Here is a 26,107-nt window from a genome sequence, read left to right as displayed (position 1 = left end):
CTAAACCCTCTTCTCATCTCTGGAAAACGAGGAGCAGGTCTGGGTGTGACTTCCTTGCCTCTCACAAAGCTGGGTCCCCCAACCCTGACCATCCACCACCTTCCCACCTCCAGGGGCCTCTCTGATGCATCCTTCCACCCAGCCCCCCACATCTCTCCCAGTAATGACTCCCCTGCTGGTCCCCCAGCCTAGCACACCCGCAACCATCCACCTCTTCATCTTCAGCCAGATGCGAGTGTTCCACCTGCCCAGCACAGATCTTTAGGGCTTCCCACCCACGTCAGAATTTCAACCGGAACCTCCTCCCCCTAAATTGCCCCAGCGTGCCACACATCCCCAAACAGGACTGGCACTGCTTCCTCCCTCCTGGTCAGTCTCCTGTGTCTGTTAGAGGCCTGATTCCCTGTCCTCCCCAGGGCACCTTGTCCTGTCTGTGCTCAGCCTCCCATGACACCCAGACCCCTCTGGCCCTGTCATCCTTCCCCTGGTGGCCTGTCAGCTCCTGGTTAATGGTGTCATCAACCCTCTCCTTGGCCCGAACGGAGCTTGGCCTGGCTTCCCCGTGTTGGTGATTGTCCTACGATGTCTTCTGGTTCCATCCATTTGATGAATTGCGCCTTGCGTACCCTGCTTGTATTTGCATAGGAAGTCGGTAATTAGCTGTGGCTTGTTTTGTTAAACTTCCATGTGAAAGATGCTAGAGTGAAATAAATTGCGGCGCACTGTGTCTGATCCTGAGCCAGCCCCGCACTCCCCACGCCCGCCCGCTGCCTGCAGCGCCTCTGCCCGGCACGTTGCTATTCCTGTCTTGATTGCTGGGGCTTCAGGGGACCGAGCAGCTTCTCCCAACCCCATCCTCTTTTCAGAGGGTCATATTTACCAAAGTTAATTTTGCTCCTATTGCAACGTGCTTGAAAATAAGTATGAACCTTGTTTATTTTCACTCGCAGTGTGCCACCCCTGCCCGTGGCAACTGGAACTAAATTACACATGTTCAAAGAACGTGCTCACATATTTCTGAGCTGTTGAGAAACATCTTGCCGGACAAAGCCAGGTTCAAACAGAGCTGTAAACCAAACCATTGCTAACTTTAGGAGGCCCCAGAGAGCAGGTCCATTGGTGCCACGACAGACCTGGTGGGGGTGCCGTTTGTTTTCATAGCAAACGCTGGTCACAGTTCTACCATCTGTCTCCCTCACATCCCTGGCAGGCACGCTGGGGATGGCATCAACTTAATGGTTCCTAGCCCATTAGAAATGCAAACCTTTTTTATTTCCTTGTAAATAAATCTCCGCTTATTTCCAAAGCCGCCCGAAAGGGGTGGGGCTGCCAAGGAAGGACTTTGTACTTTCTCCACAAGGTTATTCGCCGTTTCTTCCCAGAAAGCAGGAGAGCTCTGTGCCATGGGGAGGGGGGCGGGGAGCCACCCAGCAGATCTTTTCAGTGGGCTTGTCACGAGCTGGGAAAGCAAGCCAGGCGAGGTCCTTGCCCCCGTGGGGTTACAGGGCCACCCACGGTGCCCAGGGAGGGCAGTGCTATGGGGAAAAGCCAGGAGTCTCTGGGCAACCACAGCAGGGACACCGCCTTAGGCTGGGGATCCAGACAGAGGCTTTCCGAGGAAGTGACATTTCAGCGGGGGACAAAAATCCTGACTCTCGCAGCCAAGATCAGGGTTTTTCTGTCAGACTCAGACCAGAGAGTCCCACCCGCTTTACATCTAATATGTGCAGATTTCCTGGGGAACAGCATAAACTTTGGAAACCACGTCTCTCAAAACGCTGTGGCTAGATTCTGATTTTTCCATCGGACTTGATGTCAGGGAACCTCATCTTCATCTCTGAGAGCTGCTTGGCAGGACCCCCTAACTCTTTATTTCTGAGTTTCCATCCCTCTTCACCTCCAAATCACTCGGACCTGAAGTTCAGGTTTTTACACTCAGAACGAAAATGCTTAATAATCCTCCAGGTTGATTGCAAAAATGACCCCACTTCTCCACCCCCCACCCCGAAACCCACCCGCTTTGCCCCTCAGCTCAATGGCATCTCCCATCAAGAAGTGGGGTCTAGTTCCCACCCCCGGAAGCAGGGCTGGTCACGTGATTTGCTCTGGCCAATGGGATGTGGCAGAAGTGGTCGAGTGCGAGTCAGGAGTCCGGGCCTCAAGTGACCTGCCTGCAGGCTAGTTCTCTCCCTCCCCCCTCTCCCCTCCCCCTCCCTCCCCCCTCTCTCCTTCCCTATCTCTCTCCCCCCTCCCCCTCCCTCCTGCGCTCTCTCCCCCCCTGCCCCGCCCCTCCTCCCCGTTTCCCCCTCCTCCTCCCTTCCCCTCCCCCTCTCTGCCCTCTCTCCCCCCTCCCTCCCCACTGCCGTCACCATGACTACCAGCCCAGTCTCCCTGCTGGAGCCCCAGAGACCACCATGTGGCACAGCCACACTGCCGCTCCCAAATGAGCCACGGAGGACCCACAGCCAGCCAGCCCTGACACAGGTGAGCTCAGCTAGGCTCAGCAGAACCACCCAGCCCACCTGCAAGCCCCGAGCAATAATAAATGGTCAGACTGGGCGCCTTAGACAACAGAAGTTTACTTTCCCACAATTCCAGAGGCTGAGAATCCAACATCAAGGTGTCCGCAGGGTTAGTTTCCTCCGAGGCCTCCCTCCTTGGATTGCAGGCGGCCGTCTTCTCCTGGGGTCCTAACAGGGTCTTTCCTGCGTGCGCGCCCTGTCCTAATCTTCTCTCCTTCTAAAGACACTGGTCCTGTGGAATGAGGGTCCCCCCATGGTTCATTTTACCTTAACCACCTCTTTAAAGACCCCATCTCCAAATATATTTGGAGGTCCTGGGGGTTAGGACTCCAATATATGGATGTGGGGGACATAATTCAGCGCGTCACAGGATGCTTTGTCTCGCGGCAGTATGACAGCAGTGGGTAGCAGACGCCCTCGGTCAGGGCCAGGGGCCGCGTCTGCACTGGGATCCCAGGCCAGCACAGGGCAGGACGCGCGCCCCACCCAGCAGCTCACAGCCTGTGGGTTTTCTTCCTCAGTCGCCCCGCGCCCAGGGCCAACCACATACACGACCACACGCGCACCCCAGTCTGGAGCCATCCATCCCCGGCCGGCAGACTCACACCCAGCCTTTGCCAAACGGACTCCAAGACCGAAGCGGGGAGAGAGAAAACATTACCCTCCCCGTTGTTTCTTAACATTCAGTCACGTAAGAAGCAGTTACATTTTGCTGCCCCAGGCAACAGCATGTTCTGTTTTAATTAACTTGCCTTTTATTGAATTTCCATATCCGCCACCGAACACCAGCGCACCTTCACGTGCATCTGCGGTGATCACAGCGCGAGGTGGTCTGGGGCGCGCGGGGCCTCTGATGGGGGAGGAACGCCTGGCTCACGTCGGGGAGTTTATTCGCTGTTTGATTGGCATGATTGGGGTGGGGGCTGCGGGAAGCAGGGGTGAGGAGGAGAGGAGAGCCGTGGGCGAGCGCGGAGGCCGAGGGTGGGGCGCTCCGCGGGGGGGTGGGCACAGCACCTGTGGCTTGGTGAGGCGGCATAAGGGATGAGACCCGCCTGGCGCTGGCAGCTGCATGGAACGTGCACTTGATTTCTGCTTGTAAGAGCAAGAAACCAGAGGCCGCGGGGAAACAGCACAAACCAAACAGAAGCCCGGGGCCGCCTTCTCGGGTGCCTGCCAAGGCCTCGTGGGGTGCGGCTGGACTGACAATGACCAGGCACGGACCAGATGAGCGGTACAGACACGCACGGTCCACCCGGCCTCGGAGCGCCTCCCTGCTGGGCCGAACGTGAGGGTGCCAGCCCACAAGCAGAGGGTGCTGCCTGCCGGCGCCGGCGCCCCATCTCCAAGGCCGAGAAATGATGCTCTGCACCCAGCAGGTGCTCGGCGTTTCTTCCAGTGATTGCAGGTGACTGCAACACGCCCGGCCCCCCTAGCGCAGCTGAGTCTGTCTCAGGTTGGGCTTACCAGAAGCCCATCCGGAGATGAGGATTTGAGTGCTTGCAGGAGAAACTGGGGAGGGAGGGAGTAGGGTGAGTGGGGAGCCGGCAGGGAGAAGGCGAAGGAATCCAGCAAGGCCGGGGCTTGGGGGAAGCTCCAGACCATGGAGGGTGGCCTATGCCTGACCCCACGAGGATCGCAGAGAGTGAGTCAGGCCTCCAAGATGCCTCAGCCTGAGAGGGGGCTGGGCTTCTGGCTCTTATCCCCTTGGGTCCTGGCCAAGGGCCACTCCAGGGAACAGAAACCCCAGGTCAGGCAGGGCAGCTCCGAGGGCAGGGGCCGCAGCAGGCAGAGCTGCCTGGAAACAGGAAACAGATCCAAGGGCATCTGGGCGGAGCACGGACAGGACTGTAATTTGGGAGACTGCCTGTCAGTAGGGGTCACTCACGGTCAGTTCACTGCCCCTGTGAGGGTTAACTGTACTTGTCAACCTCGCTGGGCCACGTTACCCACACATGTGGTCAAACACCAGTCCAGATGTTGACAGGGTATTTTTCTAGATGAGATTAATATTTAAATCAGTAGACTTTAAATAAAGCAGATTATCCTCCATAATGTCGGTGGGCCTCATTCAATCAGCTGAAGGCCATAAGAGAAAAGATGGACATCCTGGAAGAAAGAAGAAATTCTGCCAGCCGACTGCCTCAGGGCTTGAGGGCGTCATCTACTCTTCCTGGGACTCAAGCCTGACGGCCTGCCCTGCAGATTCTGGACTTGTGTAAGCCAATTAATGAATCATTAGATGGGCAGACAGACAGATGATTATATCTACATGTTTATGTAGACAGATACAGATTCAGACAGAGATACAGAGACATGTATTATAAACACTATATCTATAGCTATGCCTTTCCAAAAGCTCCACAGGAGGCCAGCTAGAGCCGTCCCCCAGGGCCCGCTGGGGCTGCAGTGCCAGGACCGCTCGCGCACGTGGCTGGCGGCCGCTGCTCCCCGCACTCGGTGTGCCTCCTCACGCAGCTCAGGCTTTCTCATGACGTGGCGTCTGGGTTCTGAGAGGGCATATCCCACCCGTGGAAACTGCAGGTTTCTCAAGGTCCAGACGTGGAGGCTACATCATGTCCCGTCTGTGGCATCTGCTAGTCAGAGCCAATCACGGGGCCAGCCCGGATTTGGCGCGAGGGGGGGCTTCGCAGAACACGAAGCCCAGAAGGCATGGCTCACTGCAGGGAGGAGGGAGGCTCACCCTTGGAAAGCAACTACCATGAAGAAAAGTCAGGTTTGGAATTTTGTAAACCATTGTGTCTGCCCAGTTAATCACCAACTCGCCAAATGTGGTCTACCACCTGCAAGTTTGAAATCTCTGTTTCTGGTCCAACACCCTAATTTTCCCAGAGGAAGCCCCCAAGATCTGGTGGGATATAGAGACGGAAGGAACGTTTTTTAAAATCAAGGTGAAATTCACATAACTTAATCATTTAAAAATGAATGATTCATTGGCATTTAACACATTCACAATATTGTGCAACCATCACCTCTGTCTAGTTCCAAGACATTTGCATCACCCCAGAAGAAACCTCAGACCCATTAGGCTGTCACTCCCCACTTCTCTCTCTCCCCAGCCCCAGGCAACCACCAATCTGCTTTCTGTCTCTGTGGATTTACTGACCCCGAACATTTCATATAAAAGGAACCGTAAGACATGTGACTGTTTGTGTCTGGCTTCTCTCAGCATCATATTTTCAACATCTCCTTCCTTTTTTGGCTGAGTAATATTCCACTGTATGGATATACCACAATTTGCATATCTGCTCATCCACTGATGGACATTTCGGTTGTTCCCATGTCTTGGCTCTTGTGAACAGTGTGGCTGTGAACATTGACAAACAAGTACAGGAGTTCACTTTTGAGACCATGCAGGCAGTGAGGAGCAGCTCTTCCACCCCCAAAATGGAGGTTCTCTGGCTCCCACCTCACACACGTCCTTAGACCTTGTTCGAATTAGATGCAGCCAACACATACAAGGATGGAGGTGGGCAGCCTGCCAGCTCCTGGCTATTTCTGAGCTGATTTTAACAATGAATCAGAATCAGAAAATTGCTGCCAACTCGGATCCTTCCCAGATGTTCAGACAAGTCTAATATCATACAAATAAAGCCACCTGGCGAAGAGGATTCAAAGAACCAAAGAGAGTTTAATCTTATTCTTTCCTTTTAAAAGATGAGATTGCATGTGTGCATGCACACACACACATACACACACATGCACACACTCCATGCTACCATAAGCTGAGCCTTCACAACAGCACCAAACATTTTAAATGCTTTAAATTGATTCTCAAAAGATTCCTCCCAGCGAAACCCATCCAGGAAGCTCCTTTGGGTCTGGGGATTTCTTTCATCTTCCCAAGCCTGGGAGAGAGCCACAGTAAATGACAGCTACTGAGAAAAGATGAGCATTGTCGCCGGAACGGAAAGAACCCAACGGCTCCAGCTTTAAAACCTCCGCATTTCATGGGCCCCCGGAACTGTCCGTGTCGCTGTATTCTGAAAGAAACGTTATCATCCCCAGGGGCACCGGCAGGTTGCAGGCTCTGACTTACGGCTTTGGATCTTGCTATCGGTTGGGATGCAAAATTAATTCTCTTGGTCATTTGAATGTTTTCCCCCAAACATAATGTAATCTCATTACAGACTGCTCCATCCCAGAGTGAATCTCGAGCCAGATTCCATTTAGGAAATTGGAGGTAGTTTAGAGTTATATGATTTGCAAAAAGAAAAAAAAAAAAAAAGAAAAAGCAGCAGCAGCCCCTTTCTCTGCTAAACGCTAATTTGGTCTGTCTCGATCGTGCAGAAGTGACATTCGTTTGCTGGGGAATTGCTGTAAGTGCATGGAGGACTTGGGGCCACGGAAGGGCCAGCTCAGAATTTCTGAGTGAGTTATCTGAAAATAAATGACTGTGCGTAGGAACTCTGGGATACAGGCTGCGGAGGACAGGAGGCCAGCAGGCTTTGCAGAGGACGACATTTGTCTGCTGCCAAGTAGGTGAGCCGGGGGAAATACGGCCCTTAGACCCGAGGGACAGCAGTGCAAAGAGAGAAGGCAGGGCTTGTGGGGAGAGCAGAGGGCCCGCACCGTGTGGGCTGGCCAGCTTCAGCTGGCACGGCGCATTATTTGCGGGGGTGGCCTTGGCAAAGCCCCTTAGGCCGGGCGGCAAAGCCCCACAGGCTGGGCAGCTAAGCGACAAAGTCATTTTCTCACGGTTCTGGAGCCTGAAAGTCCAAGATCAAGTTGTCCACAGGGTTGATTTCTCTTGGAGCCTCACTCCTCGGCTTACAGACAGCTGTCTTACCTGTGTGTCTTCACGTGGTCAGCCCTCTGGGCACGTCTGGGTCCTAATCACCTCTTCCTATCAGGATACAGTCATAGATTAGGGCCCACCCTTACACCCTCATTTTACCTCAGTTACCTCTTTACAGACCCATTCTCCAAGTAGAGTCACGTGCTGAGGTCCTATGGGGTTAGGACTTCAACGTGAATTTGCAGGGGACACAGTTCGGACCATAAAGAAGCGTGAAGCCCAAAGCTCTCCATCCAGCCACCGTCTTGTCTCGTCCAGATGTCCAGGGAGCTAAACCTGGCCTCCCCCTTTCTGGTGCTTTCTGCACATGGCAGCCAGAGTGAGCAATGTTCTTAAAACACCTATCAGGTGGTGACATTCCCCCAGGCTTTGGTGGCTTTCCACTGTGTGTTGAATCAGTACGGACTCTCCAGCAGGGGGCCAGCGGGCCCCTGCCTAACTCTCCATCTCTGACGCCCCGTCGCCGTGTCTCTTCCTGGAGCTCCATCGCTTCCACCGGAGAGCCTTCCCTGAACCTCCCTCCTCCTGGTTGAAAGGAGCCCTTCCCCTGCCTGGCCTGGCGTGGCACTTGATAGATTCTTGCTCACAGAAGAGGAGATGAAGGAAAGAAAGGACGAATGGAGCAACTGAGTGAACAATCAAAGATCTCCGAACAGTGCAGTGACTTTCAACCCCTCCAGTCAAGTTGACAACATCAACCATAGGGTCACGGTCTCAGCCTTGGTGTAGCCGAGTCCAAACTCCTGCTCGCCGTACAACAGGCCAATAAATCAGGAGACGAGGTGTTGGGGCAAGGGATAATGACTTTATTCAGAAAGCCGGCAGACTGACAAGATGGGGGAACAATGTCCTAGAGAACCACCTTCCCCAAGTCAGCATTCAGGCTCCTTTTATACTAAAAAGGGGGAGGGGTGTGGTTGCAAACTTCTTGGTGTCAGAATCCTTTGTTCTTGCAGCCGTCCACATAGGTCAAGCCACGATGTTCCTGTAAACCTCCAAGACAATGGTATTCTCTGTTCTGCAATTTTTAATCTCTTTTTAAATGGAAAAGTTTATACCCTCAAGGTGAGAGCCTTGAGAATGGGCTGTCCTGTCTATTTCAGGCTCCAGGCAACATTCTTTTACAAAAGGTGCAGAACCAGCAGGACTCAGCACAGCAGACAGAGCCCGGGGTTAGAGCCAGAGGAGCAGGTCCAATATGGAGTCAGATTTGCTCTTCCCTCTCACACTGGTGCAGAGGAGGCAGTCTTGGGGAACCAGGGGTGTTCACTCTCCCACCCAAAGGGACCTGCCAGGAAGAGCTCAGCTCTCCCGCTTCTTGCCCTCCACAGCCCCCTGCCAGTGGCAAGCTGACCCGCCACAGCCCCCTGCCAGTGGCAAGCCTCAGCTGCAAGAGCTTGGGCGCTCTCTGGCCAGTGGCCCTCCCACCCAAACTTCTCTCCCACTGGATATGTGAAATTAGAAATGTAAACCACGGAGAGTGAGGCTGAGGAAGGTTTCAGGTGGAGCTGAGAGTCCCCCATTAGACTTCTCCCGGATTTTTTCTTAAATTATTATTGTCCAAAAACCGATTCCAGTCAGTCACTCCTTCCACCTTGGAATGACGGCTGTGAGTTAATAAACAGCCCTCAAAGAATGGAACAGCCGTGCTCAGACTCAGTCAGTATAATTGTTAGTGAGATGTGAGGACAACATTAGTAGATGATTCCTTAAAAGAATGAATCTCATTCCTTGTGAAATGACACTGTCAGAAGTGAGGCCCTCACCCTGAGACAAGGAGGTGAGTGTGACTAATTTGCTGGGAAGGTGATTCCCGGAAGGGGAGGGGGTAGGTGGGAGGCTGAATAACGCCTTTGCCCCCGACAAGATCTGCAAGTCCTAAGCCCTGCAACCTGGGGCTGTGACCTTATACAGCGGAAAGAGACGTGGCAGATGTGGTTAAGTGAAGGGTCTTGAAGTAAGGAGACTGTCCTGGATCATCTGGGTGGGCCCTGAATATAATCACATGTACCCTTATACGAGGGAGGCAGAGCGAGAGCTGACTGTGGAAGAGGAGGCCCCGAGGAGACGGAGGCGGAGATTGGGGTGATGAGGCCATAAGCCAGAAAATGCCAAGGATTTCTGACAGCCACCAGAGACCAGAAGCGGCAAGGAGTGACTCTCCTTTAGAGCCTGTGGACGGACTGCAGCCCCACTGACACTTGATTTCAGCCCCATCACACAGATTTCAGGCTTCTGGCCTCCAGAACTATGATAGGACAGTGTCTGTTGTTTGAAGTCACCAAGTCTATGGTCATTCATTATGGAAACCACAGGAAACCAATACAGGAAAAAAGCCAACACCATGCATGGCGCCCAGCAGCTTGCTACTGTGGGCAACTGGGGCTCAGTCCTGCAGGGACAGTGGGACACGGTGTGGACCCCACTCCAGCACCGTCCCAGCTGGTGGAAGCAAAACTGAGGGGTTTACCCCAGTCTCACCCGTCATGGGTGAAGGGTACTCCTAGGAGCTTCCACTCTCTGTCCCGCGTATGAACCAAGCAGGTGCCAGTGGCCAGAGAGAGCTGTAGCTCCTGCAGTTCCAAGCCAGCAGTGGGTCAGCGTGTGCAGGAACGAGGAATGCCAAGGGCATGTGGGCGGGACACGCACAATGTCTGCCACACATACGAAACTAAGCAAAAGACTCCAAAGTGGAAACCCAGACCAGGGCGCTGCGTTAAAGCTGCACTAGGGCCCGTTTCAATGAATAATCAGGAAGCTGACAGGCAAAGCTGAATGCCAAGCCACAGCGCCAGCGCCACCGACTGGAACCGCCTAGAGTGGCGAGAAGAACTAGCACTGGTCGGGTGTGTGCGTTGATCAGACACCTGCACCCATCTTTCAACTTACTGCGCCGTAACTCTCTCTAGAGTGCTGTGCCAGTTTCCCAGGAGGCTGTATCAAATGACCACAAACCGAGTGGCTTCAAACAACAGAAATACTGTCTCTCACATTTCTGGTCAAGGCAATGGGCAGGGCTGGTTGCTTCTGGAGGCTCCGAGGGAGAGTCTGCTCCGTGCCCCTCCCCAGCTCCCAGTGGTTGCCGGCAGCCCTCGGCATTCCTGGCTTGTAGGCACATCGCTCCAGTCTCTGCCTCCATCTCCACGTGGCCTTGCCCGGCGTGGGTCTCTCTGCATAAGGACGCCTATCACTGGACTGAAGGCCCACCCTAAACCCAGGATAATCTCAAGATGCTCGACTACTACATCTGCAAAGAATCTATTTCCCAAAAGTCCACATTCTGAGGCTCCAGCAGACATGAGTTTAGGGCAGACACCATTTAACCCACTACAAGTACTTACTAGCTTTTGTATTTTTACGAACGAGGTTGTCTAAGGTCACAGGATCGGCGTGTGTGAAGACGGATGACTCTGGTCCAGGTTTGTAGGACCTCAAAGTGCTCGGGCCCTCACTGGCCCTTCTGCTTCGAGGCTGTGGGCTATCTGAGGCCCCGAGAAAAGGCTTCTAGCAAAACTGATTCAGAGTTTTGGCACAATTCAAGCTCAATACATATTTGTCACATAACTGAAAAGAATATTCCAAAAGGACCCTGACTTCCAGGTTCCAAACACAGGGAGTGCACTTCTCTTCCATGTCTACCTGATGGGGACTTCCGCCCCGGAGAACTGAGGTGGGCTGGGGGTGAGGCGTGATCACTGGCCCACAGTTTGCGCTTCTGTCTACTGCGATTGTCCTTGGCGTTAGAAGAACCCTCCACCACAATCAGTTCTATGTCTTATTGCCTGCTCACCTGGCTCTCAGATGGTCTCCAGCACACTGGGGTATCTTTTCTCCTTAATGGTCTGTCCTTCTGAAATTTATTTTTGGAAACAAATGAGTAAACGAAAGAAACCAAATCCAGCTTGATCCCAGTAACTCTGAACAAAACAAATTGGGTCTTCTTTTCCATTTCTTTGCTACTTACAAGGCTTTAGAGGGTCCCACGAGCCATTAATTTGTTGGCTCCTGTGGAATTGTTTAAGCAGAGCCATTAAGTAGCACAAAGTGTGGAGAGAGGTTGGGATTCTTTATGAACGTGGCCTCTGACCTGACTGCCCGTCTCCTCTTAAGAGAGAAACACAGACAGGACTTTCAGGTCTGGGGCTCTCTGTTCACTGGAGCCTGGTCTTCAATCCCCAGACAACAATTTTCCAGCCGTAACCTCATCTTTAGTCAAAACCAGAAAACAAAACACAAGGGCAGAAGATTTTCGAAGGGGAAGAGCTGGGTCCCTGAGTAATGAATTAGTCACACCTTAAAAAGTGATTTCTCCACCTGAAAATGGAAAGTTCTCATCCAATTTGTATCCTCTTAGCCACGGTACGAGGAGGAGACACGTTATGACGCAATTCTGACGCCAGCTGCCCAGTGCTGGGTCAGATTTCACAAGTGAAGGCCATCCTCACTTCAGACACTGCAAGCTCAGAAGTCCCCAGGACGCCTGCACTTCTGACCATCTGGCTGCAGATTCAGGGCCCCACACTGGTCCGTCAGGTTTGAGAATTCACTGGAATGCTGCTGATTACTCAGGAACATGCTGTTCAGACTATTACTGTTTTTTTTAAATAAAGGACAGAAATTAGGACCAGCCAAGAGGAGAGACCCACAGAGTGAGGGCTGGGAAAACCCCAAAGGCAAGCGTCCATGTCCTCAGATACTTCAGTCTCCCTGAACAGAGGGGCCTGACCACCAAACACCAGGGCAGTGAGCTCCAGTGGCCAGGGTTTTTACTGAGGTTTCATTACATAGGCGTTATTGTTTGAATCACTGGTCACATGACTTAACTCAGTCTCCAGCTCCCTCCTCTTCCAGGAGGTCAGGCTGATGTCACCTGGCTCAGGGCCCCAGCCCTCTAATCACATGACTAGTCTTCCTGGGGTGGCTGGCCCCCATCCTGCACCGTCTTGTCAGCACTGACTCAGGTGTGGTCTGAGGTGCCCACCACGAACAACAGACGCTCCCCTCACTTGGGAGATTCGAAGGGTTTAGAAGCCACTTCCCAGGAAGCAGAGACACGGGTCAACCAAATTTGTTCTTATACAACACAGCACATTTTTGTTATTGAAGTACAGTCAGTTTAGAATGTTGCGTCAATTTCTGGTGTACAGCACGTTTCAGTCACACATGTACGCACATATATTCCTTTTCCTATCTTTTTCATTATAGGTTACTACAAGATACTGAGTACAGTTCCCTTTGCCCTACTGGGGAAACCTGTTGCTTACCTATTTTATATACAGTTGTTAGTATTTGCAACTTTTGAACTCTCAATTTATCCCTTCAAACCCTCTTTCCTCCTGGTAACCATAAGATTGTTAACTATGTCTACGAATCTGTTTCTGTTTTGTAGATAAGTTCATTAGTATCTTCTTTTTCCTTTTTTTTTAGATTCCACATATGAGTGACATCATATGGTATTTTTCTTTCTCTTTCTGGCTTACTTCACTTAGAATGACGATTTCCAGGTCCATCCATGTTGCTGCAAATGGCATTATTTCATTCTTTTTATGGCTGAGTAGTATTCCATTGTATAAATACACCACAGTTTCTTTGTCCAGTCATCTGTCGATGGACATTTAGGTTGTTTCCGTGTCTTGGCTATGTAAATAGTGCTGCTATGAACATTGGGGTGCATTTATCTTTTTGAATTAGAGTCCCCTCCAGATACATGCCCAGGAGTGGGACTGCTGGATCATCTGTTAAGTCTATTTTTAGTCTTTTGAGGAATCTTCATGCTATCCTCCATAGTGGCTGCACCAAACTACATTCCCACCAGCAGTGCAGGAGGGTTCCCTTTGCTGCACACCCTCTCCAGCATTTGTCATTTGTGGACTTTTGAATGATGGCCATTCTGACTGGTGGGAGGTGATACTTCATTGTAGTTTTGATTTGCATTTCTCTGATAATTAGTGATATTGAGCATTTTTTCATGTGCCTATTGGCCATTTGTATGTCTTCCTTGGAGAATTGCTTGTTTAGGTCTTCTGCCCATTTTTGGATTGGATTGCTTTGTTGTTGTTGTTGTTGTTGTTGTTGTTGTTGTTGTTGTTGTTGTTAAGCTGTATGTGAGCCGTTTATATATTCCAGAAATTAAACCTTTGTCAGTCGCATCACTTGCAAATACTTTCTCCCGTTCTGTAGGTTGTCGTGCTGTTTTGCTTATGGTTTCCTTTGCTATGCAAAAGCTTACAGGTTTAATTAGGCCACATTTGTTTATTTTTGCTTTTATTTCTATTGCTTAGGTAGATTGCCCTAGGATAACATCGCTAAGACTTATGTCAGAGAATGTTTTGCCTATGTTTTCTTCCAGGAGATTTATAGTGTCTTGTCTTATATTTAAGTCTTTGAGCCATTTTGAGTTTATTTTTGTGTTTGGAGTGAGGAAGTGTTCTAACTTCAATGATTTACAAGCAACTACCCAGTTTTCCCAACAGCAGTTGCTGAAGAGACTGTCTTTTTTCCATTGTACATTCTTGCCTCCTTGTAGAGGATTAATTGACCATAGGTCTGTGGGTTTGTCTCTGGGTTCTATTCTGTCCCATCGATCCATACGTCTGTTTTTGTGCCAATACCATGCTGTTTTAATTACTGTAGCTCTGTAGTATTGTCTGAAGCCTGGGAGGGTTATTCCTCCAGCTTCATTCTTTTTCTCCTGTAGTGCCTTGGCAATTCTGAGTCTTTTGTGATTCCACATAAACTTTAGAATTATTTGTTCTAGTTCTGTGAAAAATGTCCTGGGTAATTTGATAGGGATCACACTAAATGTGTAGATTGTTTTGGATAGTTTGGCCATTTTAACAATATTAGTTCTTCCAATCCAAGAGCATGGGATATCTTTCCATTTCTTTAAGTCATTTTTAATTTCCTTAAGCAATGTTTGGTAGTTTTCTGCGTATAAGTCTTTCACCTTCAGGCTTATTCCTAAGTATTTTATTGACACAATGTAATTGATGGGGCCCTTATTAAGAAAGTGTTCTCTTTCCTCTTGAACTGATGAAAATCTGTTTGTCATGGGGTCAGTTTCCAGCACCTAAAGAGAAAGGATTCTTGCTTGCTGGAATCGGGTCTATAGGACAGGCTGGGAAGAGGGAAAAGACGCCTCCCCTGGGCTTTAAGGCCAGCCCACGAGGGTTTTAGGACTCCCTGTAATATATTTGCAGAAACACAACTTAGGAATAAAATTCATTTAGATTTCTTACGACTGTGGACCTGTGCTTTTAAATATTGTCTCCCTGCAAAGGCTGAGCCACGAGGCTCATCCCCCTGTGTGTTTGCAGCTGACAATGGTGGGACCTTCATACCCAGAGTCATGATATACCAGGGGACTTGAATGGGACACTAGCAGCCTCCTCCTCTTTACAGCATGTTCAAGAGCATGCATTTTCTTTGCAAAAAAAAAAAAAATCTTTTTCCCCCTTAGAGATAGCTGATCTCAGTTAGGGGACTCATGCAAGGAAATAATACCCTCTCCATTTCCCCCTAATCTATGCAAAAAAAATTTGAGGTCCATTTTGGCAAGCTCAAGAATGTGAGTCCCTAGAGGGCAGGAAGGAGAAAAGCAGGTGGTTTCTCCCCCTTTTTAGTCATAAGACCTCACTCCTTTCAAAGGTTCGGTAACCCAGCCCCAACTGACAAACGTTCCCCTCCGGGGTGGGCCTTGAAGGGGGCGGGGCGAGGTGGTGGCAGCAGGTCGAGACTGCACCTTTGTCCCCATTTTACAGAAGAGAAACCAAAAAAGCTGCAGCCGGGGCCCAGGCTCCCACAATGAGTCACAGCAGAGCCGCGCGTTCTCCCACGCCCTTGCCCCGCCCAAGGCTGCGCAGACTCGACACCGCAGCCCCTGTGGGGCTGGCATCAGGTGCCCTCTGGCCGCCGGTCCCCACGAGCAGCCTTGAGAGTGGGTCCCCAGACCATCTCAACAGACTCGGCAGGCAAGTGTGAAGGGTCTCCTGTGCACGGGACGGGGAGGGAGGCAGACGTGGATGAGACAGACCCCACGCCTGTGCACATCAGACACAGAACTGTGTCAAAAGCAGGGTTCAGACACTGCCGGAAGAGCCGGGGAGGGCATCGGTACACCGGCGTCGGGCAGTGGGAACCATCTGCCCTGAGGGCACGTGGCAGGGGGCATGCTCTGCACAGAGAATTTAATTTCTTCCTTCATTTCATCGTTGACCCATTGGTTTCTCAGTAGCACATTGTTTAGCCCCCATGCAATCGTTTTTTCTAGTTTCTCTTTCTGTGGTTGATTTCTAGTTTCATGCCATTGTGGCCACAGAGAATTTAAAAGCAACAATAAAACCAACTAAAAACCGGTCTGTTTCTATTATCACAGTCCACCAGCAATTCTGCCCAATGCCGGTGATAAACTGCTCCTCTGTGAAAAACATCGTTGGTTGCTCTAAGTTCTAAACAATAGCGGTGGTTACTGGTGGGTTTTAATAATATATATGGGAGCCTCAGATTAGCACGTTGTTTTTACTTGAACATTAACAAATATTGTATTCTCCAAGGGGTTTAATTTAGTTCTGCAGTCTGCCCCCGACACATACCAACCCAGCTACACAACGTGCTCATTTTAAAAGTAAGTTCCTGTGGGAACGAGACAAAGATGCTTGTCTTGGCCGCTTCTACCAGGGGGACCAGCCAAGGCAATTAGGCAAAAAGAAAAAGAAGTAAAGAAATAAAAGGCAGCCAGAATGGGAAAAGGGGAGTAAAACTTTTCTATTTGCTGATTACGTTGATTTTGTACATGGAAAATCTCAAGGAATCCACTAAAAAAATATTAAAACTATGTCTGTATGGTTACCAAGGGGGAAAGGGGGGTGGGAAGAGATATAGTGGGAGTTCAAGATGTGCAAATATTAAGTATTATATATAAAATAGATACACAACAAGGTCCTACTGTATAGCATGGGGAACTATATTCAATATCATGTAGTAAACTATATTGAAAAAGAATATAAAAAGGAATATACATATGTATATGTACGACTGAAACATTATGCTGCACACCAGAAACTGACAGAACGTTGTAAACTGACTATACGTCAATAAAAAAAATTTCCTTAAAAAAAATTGGAACTCATAATCAATTTCAGCGAGATGGAAAGATACGAGATCGACATAAAACCAACTGTCACCAAGGAAAGGCAAATTAAAACCACACTGAGATACCACTCCGCCCCCATTAGAACGGCTGCAATAAAAAAGACAGTAACAAGTGTTGACAAAGAAATGGAGAAATTGGAACCCTCACACAGTGCTTGTGGGAATGCAAAATGGGGGAGCTGCTTCGGAAAAGAGTCTGCTAGTTCATCAAAATGTTAAACGTGAAGCTTCCATGTGACCCAGCAATTCCACTCTTAGGTGTCTTCCCAAGATTAATGAAAACATACAGCCATACAAAAACTTGTACACAAGTGTTCACGGCATTATTCACAATAGCCAAAAAGTAGAAACAACCCAAATGTCCATCAACAGATAAACAGATAAATAAAATGTGGCATGTTTATAGAAAGGAATAATATTTGGCAATAAAAAGAATGAGCTACTGATACATGCTGCTGCAACGTGGTGGGACTTGGAAACAATCTGCTAAGTGAAAGAAGCCAGACACGAAAGTCCACATAGTGTATGACTCTATTTATAGAAAATGTTTCGAATAGGCAAATCTGTAGAAACAGAGAATAGATTAGTGGTTGGCTAAATGTCCATCGACAGATGACTGGACAAAGAAACTGTGGTGTATTTATACAATGGAATACTACTCAGCCATAAAAAGAATGAAATAATGCCATTTGCAGCAACATGGATGGACCTGGAAATCATCATTCTAAGTGAAGTAAGCCAGAAAGAGAAAGAAAAATACCATATGATAGCACTGATATGTGGAATCTAAAAGATGAAGACACTAATGAACTCGTCTACAAAACAGAAACAGACTCACAGAAGTAGTAAACAATCTTATGGTTACCGGTGGGAGGAAAGGGAGTGGGAAGGGATAAACTGGGAGTTTGAGATCTGTAAATATTAACTACTATATATAAAAATAGATTAAAAAACAATTTTCTTCTGTATAGCACAGGATTCAGTAAGCATGTGCTGTAATTGATTTGCAGTCCTTCTCTTGAATATGAAAATGAATATATATAAATACATATATACATACATACATACATGACAGGGACATTATACTGAACACCAGAAATTGACACGTTGTAACTAACTGTACTTCAATTAAAAAAAAATGGTTAGTGGTTGGCTAGAAATAGGGAGAGATTTGGGGGTTGTGTAACCGAGCGGGACCCTGTGGGGCTTCCCATGGTGGGACAGACCCTCCCTGTATCCTCTGCCGCAGCTCCTCTCTGAAGGACCCAGATCATAGTATCTTATGTATATTTCCTGAGTTTTTCAGATGCTAAAAACCACCGCCAAAGGGAAGAACTTAACTACTTGATGATGGAGAGCAAGTGGCCTCAGATCTTCTGGCGCCTAGGGGTTGACAGTGTGACACCCTGTTACCTCTACATCAGCCAATCAGAGGATTGTGCACGAGCTGATCACAGACCCTGAGACCCCCCCCCATGTGGCCTTTAAATAGACTTTGCTGAAACCCTTCGGGGAGTTTGGGGTTTTCTTGAGCATAAGCCACCCCATCCTCCTTGCTCGCCGGCCCTACAGTCAACCTTTCTCTGCTCCAAACTCCCACGTTTCTGTTCCTTTGGCCTCACAGTACATGGGGCAGACCAACTTGCCTTTGGGAATGTGGAGAATGACTGCCCACGGGCACAAGGTTTTAGGGATGAAAACGTTCTAACGTGACCTTATGGTGTGACCACACAACTCTGCAGATTGACTGAAAAAACCCATTGAGTCACACACTTTGAAGAGGTGAATCTGATGATATGTAAATTATACCTCAATAAAGCTATTTAAAATGGAAAAGTTCCTAAAGGTTCGGAATTGTCTGAGCTCATTTCAGACTGGTTTGGTTCCCAACTCCAGCCCCACTCTGGTCTTGAAACAGTAGATTCCAAATAAATGATAATAGCACAGGGATTATACAGAACAAAACGGAGCCCAAGTTACTTCATTTTTGCCATTCCAGCGACCACTTGGAGTTTTTGTTTATGCTTAAAACAGTGAAACAGATCACAAGCTGTCATATTTTTTTCCTTTTAGTTTATATGTGCAACATTTTCCTGAATTTGAATGATAACTTTAACAATGAAATCCATTCTTTCTATAAGTGATCATTATTTTAAAACCAAGAAACAAACAAATAATGATTGTTACTGATTCTGATATCCTTACTGCTGAAAATAATTCTGAAATATAGAGGAGACTGTTAAAAGTGATCTGCTCCACGTGACAAACATGCTGGTGCTCCTGGGGTCGGGCACGTCGTAAACAGGTGGAAGGATGCACTTTTAGGAAACAAGCTATACTCGGGGTGATACATGCAGGTGCAATGGATCTTAGCAGTTATTAATAAGATACTGATATATTTCATGTATCTAGTCAAGTACTGTAGCATTGCATGGACCATTTCCACATCATAATTTAATCTCAGCATCCCCAAATACAAAAGCCAGTGCTAAAAAAAACTGCATGTATATGTGTATACACACACACACACACACACACACACACACACACACACACACACACATATATATGCAATATATTACTGGCATGGGTGTGTGTGGTTGTTTGGCTGCTCACGTTCTGTTTCGTTTTGATTTTGCTGTGTGTTTCCCCTCTTACAAGCTCTCAGGGTGGGTGGCTCAGACCGCGTGAAGCCCTCCCACCTCAGCAGTGCTCAGTGTATTTATTCCACATGTTTATCTCTTGGCCTCGGGACTTTGGGCTGAATAGTTTTGACCCTTATTGGTTCTTCCCAACATTGGCTTCTGTCTGATCAATCCTAGAGAGAGTCCTTCCTCTCATTTCCAATCATTCTTTCCTTTGTTCCTCGTCATGTTTCCTTCCCTCCCATTTGCTCTCTCAACTAATCCTTTATTAGCAGTGGCACAATTCCTCCACGATCTTAAGCAATAAACTCATCCATTGCGGTACCAGCATTTCAAATGGACACAATTCTCTGATTAAGAAAATCAAAGGTCAGAGAGACAAATCTTCCAGACGCTCTATGCACGGTTGAGTTCCAAGTAGATAACAATGCACTTAATTCTAGAGAATGTAAACTATTCGAAGACTAAAGGGCGAAAGGATCGCATAAGAGCACGCTCAGAAATGCATACAATTCTTCCAAACAGTCCTCACGTAACTGTCAGCACTGGTGTCGACATCGATCAAGTGACAGCTGCCTTTCACATCAATCGTGGAGGGCTGGCCTCCTCCGCACTGGCTGGCGTGGGCGTGTGAATGCCGCGCCCAGCTGGCCCCTGGGGACACACACTGACGCAGGATGTACCCACAGATGCTGGGAGCTGCCGCATAAACACTGTGGAACAGTCTGAGGACCACTGGTGTGTGGGCGGCTGCGTTTAAAGCAGCCAATTCCATAAGCTGCAACATTCGTATTTTTAATGAGCCCTGACTTTCCTGCTCAAACACTGTGCTAAAAACAGACATAACTCAGAGCCATTTACATGCCTTGGGTGTTTCTAGTAGCTTTCTCTAAAAGCAAGGAGGTGGGGGAAGCAGTTGGCAGGCACTGTGATTGATGAGCATAAATATTTTCCATTTTCAAACAGGGGGACCTAAAGCAAACGCCAGGCCACTCCTAAGTTCTGTGCAGAGAGGAACGGACTCCAACGTGACAGAGCACCTTTCAGGCCTCAGGTAACCCAGAGCGTTTTAGAGCCTGATCAGTTCCCTGCTGGTAACACAGTCCCTGTGGACAAACGAAGCATCCGTTATGTGCCGGCCGCGCTAGCTCACGCGCATACGGAGAGTATTCATTATTTATCCAGAGCCGCCAGCACATATACCCACTGCAAAACGGATGTAATGTGCCCATTAGCCTAACGCGGATTAACTGAGAAAGAAAATGGTGGTCGAGTTTTGGAGACTGTCATCCAGCCCCTTGGAGAGGAAGAACAGGCAGGGCCCCGCGGTGCGCCGTGACCCGGGGGGAGGCTGCCTGCTGCACAAGGCGGCGCCCCCACGGCCCAGCACGAAGCCGCCCTCCTGGGCTCCGACCAAAAAGCCCCAAGCTCCGGGCCGCAGCGGTTCCGTCACGGGCCCACCACCGATTTGCACATTTCGGGTAGAAATGTCTCCCCGCCAGCTCTGTGGCAGAGGGAAGTTCAAGGCGCCTTTTCCCCCCGTGAGATACCTGGATGGCTTTCATCATATTTCATGACTCAAGCAACTGAAAATTACTGAACGTGCATTACCAGCCTGCAGACGGGAACATTTTCCTCCTGGATTTAAGCCATGTTTTCTGCATTTAAAAAAAAAGTCAAGGGTCATTTAAGGTGTTCAGCATACGAGAAAGTAAATGGACCTTTCACTGGGTTGTTTTGTATTTGTGTGGGATAATGGAGATAGATTGATGCCTTTCTGGAATCACCTCTGCAGAGGGAGATGGCATAAAAAAAATCCAAAATTAAGAGGAATGAGCTTGACGGGGTGGTGAGAACAGTAACTGTGTGAAAGTATAAAGGACGTGAAGTCAGAGCCCTGGGAGGGTCTGTCTCGCTCTCAGTGCTAGTTTGGGGCGGGAGGTGGGTATTACTGTACACAATGGCAGTGAGGTGTGGCCTCTGGGAAGAAAGCAATATATTCATTCTCAGATCAACCGTTTGTGAAATACCTTTCTGCTGTCCTGAGCGTGTGACTGCTGCCCTGATAAGGCAGCCTTCTCAGGAGGTGAGTGCGCGCTGGAGGGGAGGGGAGAGGGCCGGGGGCGCGCGGCAAGGGAGGGGCGTGGAACAGGCAGAAGGCGCCTTGCCCTGGGTTTCTGCTCTTTCCCTTCGGCTCTCAGTGAAACACAGAAATGTCTCAAAACACAGCACTGTGGCTGCAGCCGAGGTTTGGCTCCAGGTAAAATCCATCTCATTTTTCCCCGTCTGATCTCCCAACTCTTCAGCTGCTGGGCACCGTGAAAACTTTCCAAGGGGGGAGGAGAATGAGAGGTGGGGAGCATCGGCAGACATAGCAAGACCTCTTGGAGAACGAGAGTGAGAAACGGGTGCAGAAGCAGAGCCGACAATCCTGGGAAGGGGGCTCACTCAGCAAACTGCCTCGAATCGCGCAGCTATGACATGGATCCCTGCCGTTCACGACCTTTCCATTTCTAAGATGCCGGTTCAGGGTGACCCTGTGTTGAGAGGAGCCCTGTAACGCACACCCTTCCCTGGCAGCCCACAGGCAAGGGTTAACCAACCCCTGGAGCTCCCTCTGGGGCGCAAAGCCCCCTCCAGGCCTCCCAGTGGGACCAACTGGGCTCAGGGTGGCATCACCTTCCTGTTCAGCTTTTCCCCTATTGTCTCCTCTCCTCACTTCCCTCTCCCCAAACCATCGCCTCCTGAAATCACTCACACATGAACCCCATCTCAGGCGGCTCCCAGCCACCTCTGTTCAGATGGGAAGGGGAGACGCAGACAACTGCACATAGACGTCCGCTGGCACTGGGGAGAGAACCCCCTTCCCATCCTCAGCCGCCCTGTGAGAGGGAAAAATAAAGCACGCTGCCGCCCAGGATCAGATGGGACTCAGGGTTCTCATCAGCAACACCCAGTTATCTTCCAGCGACGAGATGATAAAGTGATGCTTCGGTGTTCTCAGGAAATTTAAGGAGGCTGGGTCTCCTGGAGCTTCGGATGGAGCAGGCAGAGAAAGGACGCTGAAAGGACCAGACGTGGGTGTGGGGCTGCCCCTCACAAAACCTGGTTGCCACAGCTTGTCCCGCAGAGGGAGGCTTTCCAAGCTCATCCTAAGCTCCAGGCGAGGGAGAGCCGGCTCCAGCTGGCGAGGTGACCCCACAGCCGAGGCTGCAGGTGGCCTTCCAGGGTGGGTAAGACTGGCAGATACTCCCCCAAGTCGAGGGGAAGCAGACCAGGAATCCTACAGGAGCGAGATGTCAGTGATGAGCTCCAGCAGGGTGAGAGGCAACCAGGCGAGAAAGAGGGACCCCCACGTCTTCCTCCAGGTCCTGCAGGCCGCGCTCCGCCAGCACACCCAGGCACCATCTTGGGGGGATCACAGAGGGTGGGGCTGCCGGGAGAGACTGAACGTTTCCATTCAGAATACCTAGAAGTACTGTGCACTTACTGGGTTTGGCGACACTTGAAGGCAGATAGAGCTAGAAGCTTTATTTGTCCAAGTAACATGGAGGGGAGGGCCAGAAGGAAGACAAGATTACTTCCAGATGCAAGAGGTTCTCTCTGAACACCAGTCAGGCGGTGTGAGCGACCCTAGGGCCCCGGCACGTCCCCAGACCACGATGACTCGAATGCAGGGAGATGTGGGAACTAAACTAATCGGTCCCTCCCCGCCGGGTTTTATTATTCAGGGGTTTCCCCACCCCTGTTTCTTGTAGAACTGATTTATTTTTACTATAACAGAATTACCTGATGTGGAAACATACAAAGTGCCTGGCAGGGCAGTGGCGGCAGGGAGGGTAAATTTCCAAAGCCTCCGCATGTCTAAGAACGTGTTTACTTTGCTCTCACACTCAATGGATGATTAGGCGGAATACAGAACTCTACGTTTAAAGTCCATTTCCCTGAGAACGCCGAAGCATCACTTCATTATCTCCTTGCTGGAAGATAACCCAGTGTAGCCAATGAGAACCCTGAGTCCCACCTGATCCTTGGCACCAGTGTGCTTTATTTTTCCCTAACAGATTTTGGAAACATCTCATTATCCATCTTTCCCTTTGTTTCCTTGCAGTGTCTGTGGATGTGTCTAGAGGCAGACCTTTTATTCATTATACAGGCTCTCGTTGCGGAGAATTACATCACTCTTCAGCTCTGACAAGTGTCACGATCATTTTGTAATTGACCCCTCCCTCGAGTAGGTGTCTCTTTCCCTGCTGGGGACGCTTTCTGAGCGGACAAGGGTCTCTTCGAGTTGATCACTTGGGTCTCAACTTTCCTCTCGTGCTTTGCACGTCTTGGTGGGTTTCATTTGTTTCGGCTTTGCAGCCTAGGAGATACGCTCGACAGACATCTTCGTCCAGCCCTTCTATTGAGTTTTATTTATTCATCCCATTATTTTGACAACTGTGTTTTTAATTTCCACGAACCGGCCTTTCTTCAGGCAGCCCGTTTCGCAGCAATCTGTTCTTATTTGATGGATGTGATCTCCGCTTGCGTCTCTCCGAGGATACTCATTAGATGGTTTTTTGGATCATTATGCTCTGTTCTCTCCTCAGTGTTACCCTAGGGAGACAGTTGCCCTATTTGTTCGTCGAGGGTCCCTCTCTTTCCGGCTGCTGATTCCTGTCCGTGTCTGCGAAGGCCCGGTTGACTGATGTCTTCCAACTGCCTCGTCGAAAGGCTGGCCGGGCTCTCGGGGCGGACGTGGTCCGCCAGCAAGGCTGCCTTTCCCCCAAGACAGTGACACACAAAGTCTGGCCCGTGCGCCAGCCCTCGATCAGCCGGATAAGCCCAGAAATCCAGACTGAGCACTTACGTACCTTCACAGCGTTTCGGCATTGCCACGATGACCAAGCTCAGTCAGCGGGCCTGAATCTTGAGTATCTTTTTTTTTAATTTGACTGTCTAGATTCATTTTTATTGTATTTTACAAAAGCATCAGTCTGTAACAGATGAGAATATTTTTCAAAGGTAGAGGGTGGGAGGTGTCTTTTACTACAGATAATTCAGAGGGTGCTGCTTTAGGGGCCCAGGCAGAAGGAGGTCTAGGCAGGCGGCCACTCTGCTAGCTGTCACACAGGGAGGGGTGATCCACACACACAGCAAAGCATAGAACTTGGTCTGCACCCCAGAACCCCCTTGCGCCCGCCTACCAGTCGCCCCCGACCGACAATAGGTCACATTCTGATCTCAAACAGCATAGGTCAGATCTTGTCAGATCTCTTGCCTCTGAAGTTCAAAACCTTTATAAATGGCATGTGGCTCACTGGGGCGTGTTCACTCTGGGAAAACTCATCAAGCTTTTTGCAGAATTTGTGTCAGTTTTTGTTGTTGTTTTAAGGCATGTCTACCCTCCCTCCCCTGCATAAGGAAGTTCTCCTTTAAACAACACAGCTGATTTAAGAGGCTCACCAAGTGCAGGAGTGACTCCAGCCCTGTCCCCGGCCGGGCCGGTCGCTGGGGGCTGGGGACCTGGATGCTGTGGGCCTCGGGCGTTTATTTTAGGAACTTTCTCTCTGCGGTTCCTGGTGGCGTTTTTGAGCATGCTGTGCAGAAAGCAAACGCGTGTCTCCCTGAGTGCCTGGCCCACACGCCTCGAAACTGCCGAGACTTCAGGTTCTCTGGTGCTCAGACCACAGCACCATTATTTATTTACCTTCGTGCTTAGTTGCTTAATTGATCGAATGCCTTTGCCTCCGGGGGCTCCAGGAACTTTACTCAGAAGACTGAGAATGTGCTGGCAGGGAGGGTTCTTCATCTGCAGCGGTGGGGGGTCAAAGAGGGGAGGGGAGAGTGGTAAGCCAATGCAGAGCAGGAGCCGAGTGGAGGCTGGGGAAACCGGTAACCCTCAGTCCGCAGACTAGAACCCAGTGTTCTCCAGAAGCGCCCAGTTTGTCCAGATCCTCAAGTTCACCATCCGGATAAGCCCTTGGGACCTTCCCACCCAAACAGCCCAGCCAGGGGCCTACGTCACAGCTTTGGGGGGTGAGTTATTAAAACGATGACACCCTGAAGTCACAAGTCCCCTTACAGCGTGGGGTCTGAGAGTGCCAGCCAGGGGTGGGGGTGGCGGAGGGCGTGAGGCTGGGGCGAGGAGGTTCAGGGAGACCTGTCACTATCAAGTGTCCAGGAGGGGTGTGTGAGGTCATCGGAAGGGTGCTGGCCGCCAGGCAAGCCCCAGGAAGCTTTCAGAACAGCCGCAGGGGGAGGGAAGCGGCCTGGGGGTGCCCAGCCTGCAAGACTACTTTGTGGGAAAAGCCTCCCGGAAAATCGCAGCGATGCCTCTGGGAGTTCTTCAAAATGGGGCCAGTTCTTCTAAAAGGTCGGCTGCCTCAATGTCCCACAAAGAAGCTACAGGGGGCGTCGGTTCCCCAGGCCGCTTCTGGGCTCTGGCAGGCTCTCTGAGCCGGGCTGGGGACCAGGTGGGGGGCTGAGGCCCCAGGGAGGGGTCCAGCCTCGCGCCACCCGCCGCAGGGCGCGGCCCCCGCGCCTGCCGGGCTCCCCCGGCCCGGGCCCACCCCTCCGCGTCCCCGCGGCGCCCCCACCCCAGGGCCCGGCCCCGCCCCACCTCATCGCCGCCCTCCCCCCGCGCCCGCCGGGGCCCAGGCCCCGCCCCTCCCCCTCTTCCTTATCACTTTTTCTAACCTTTTGCATTTTTTCAGTCTCATTTCCTGTCGGGTTTTGCATTTCCCTCCCCCTTCCAGCCTATGACACACTTTCTCTCCTTTTTTCTCTCTTTTGCCTCCTCTGGCCTCCGGACTCCTGCCCGGGTGGCGCGCAGCCCCCTCCCGGCCCTGCAGCCGCTGGGCGGGCAGCGCCCCTCGGACGGTCCGGGCGGCGGGGACCGAGGGCTGGGGCTTCGGACGGGAGCCGGCGGCCTGCGCGGAGGAGGCGCCCGCGGCTGGCGGAGCATGAGCGGCCCAGGTAAGCGCGGC

At 50.4% G+C, this 26,107-nt stretch overlaps 1 protein-coding gene and 1 long non-coding RNA gene across 4 annotated transcripts in view; one reads left to right on the top strand and one right to left on the bottom strand.

The window, feature by feature from the left end:
• Window positions 1-2,559: 2,559 nt before the first annotated feature.
• LOC141573865 (uncharacterized) overlaps window positions 2,560-26,107 on the bottom strand; it is a 29,710-nt gene continuing 6,162 nt past the window's right edge. The window contains exons 2-4 of one of the 2 annotated variants that reach the window (XR_012500226.1): window positions 24,829-24,930; window positions 3,275-5,847; window positions 2,560-2,754 (exon numbers count right to left, since the gene is read on the bottom strand). This is a non-coding gene — a long non-coding RNA (uncharacterized LOC141573865). The remainder of the gene's footprint in view (window positions 2,755-3,274; window positions 5,848-24,828; window positions 24,931-26,107) is intronic. The other variant, XR_012500227.1, reaches the window with a different exon arrangement.
• Window positions 25,832-26,107, top strand: part of CARD11 (caspase recruitment domain family member 11) — a 95,501-nt gene continuing 95,225 nt past the window's right edge. For both annotated transcript variants that reach the window (XM_074345580.1, XM_074345579.1), the window contains exon 1: window positions 25,832-26,096. The gene's annotated coding sequence lies outside the window, so the exon portion shown is untranslated. The remainder of the gene's footprint in view (window positions 26,097-26,107) is intronic.

Source organism: Camelus bactrianus, chromosome 18 (assembly GCF_048773025.1).
Source record: "Camelus bactrianus isolate YW-2024 breed Bactrian camel chromosome 18, ASM4877302v1, whole genome shotgun sequence".
NCBI lineage: Eukaryota > Metazoa > Chordata > Mammalia > Artiodactyla > Camelidae > Camelus > Camelus bactrianus.
Note: the sequence above shows the minus strand (reverse complement) of the source record. Positions and strands in the feature narration are given on the sequence as shown.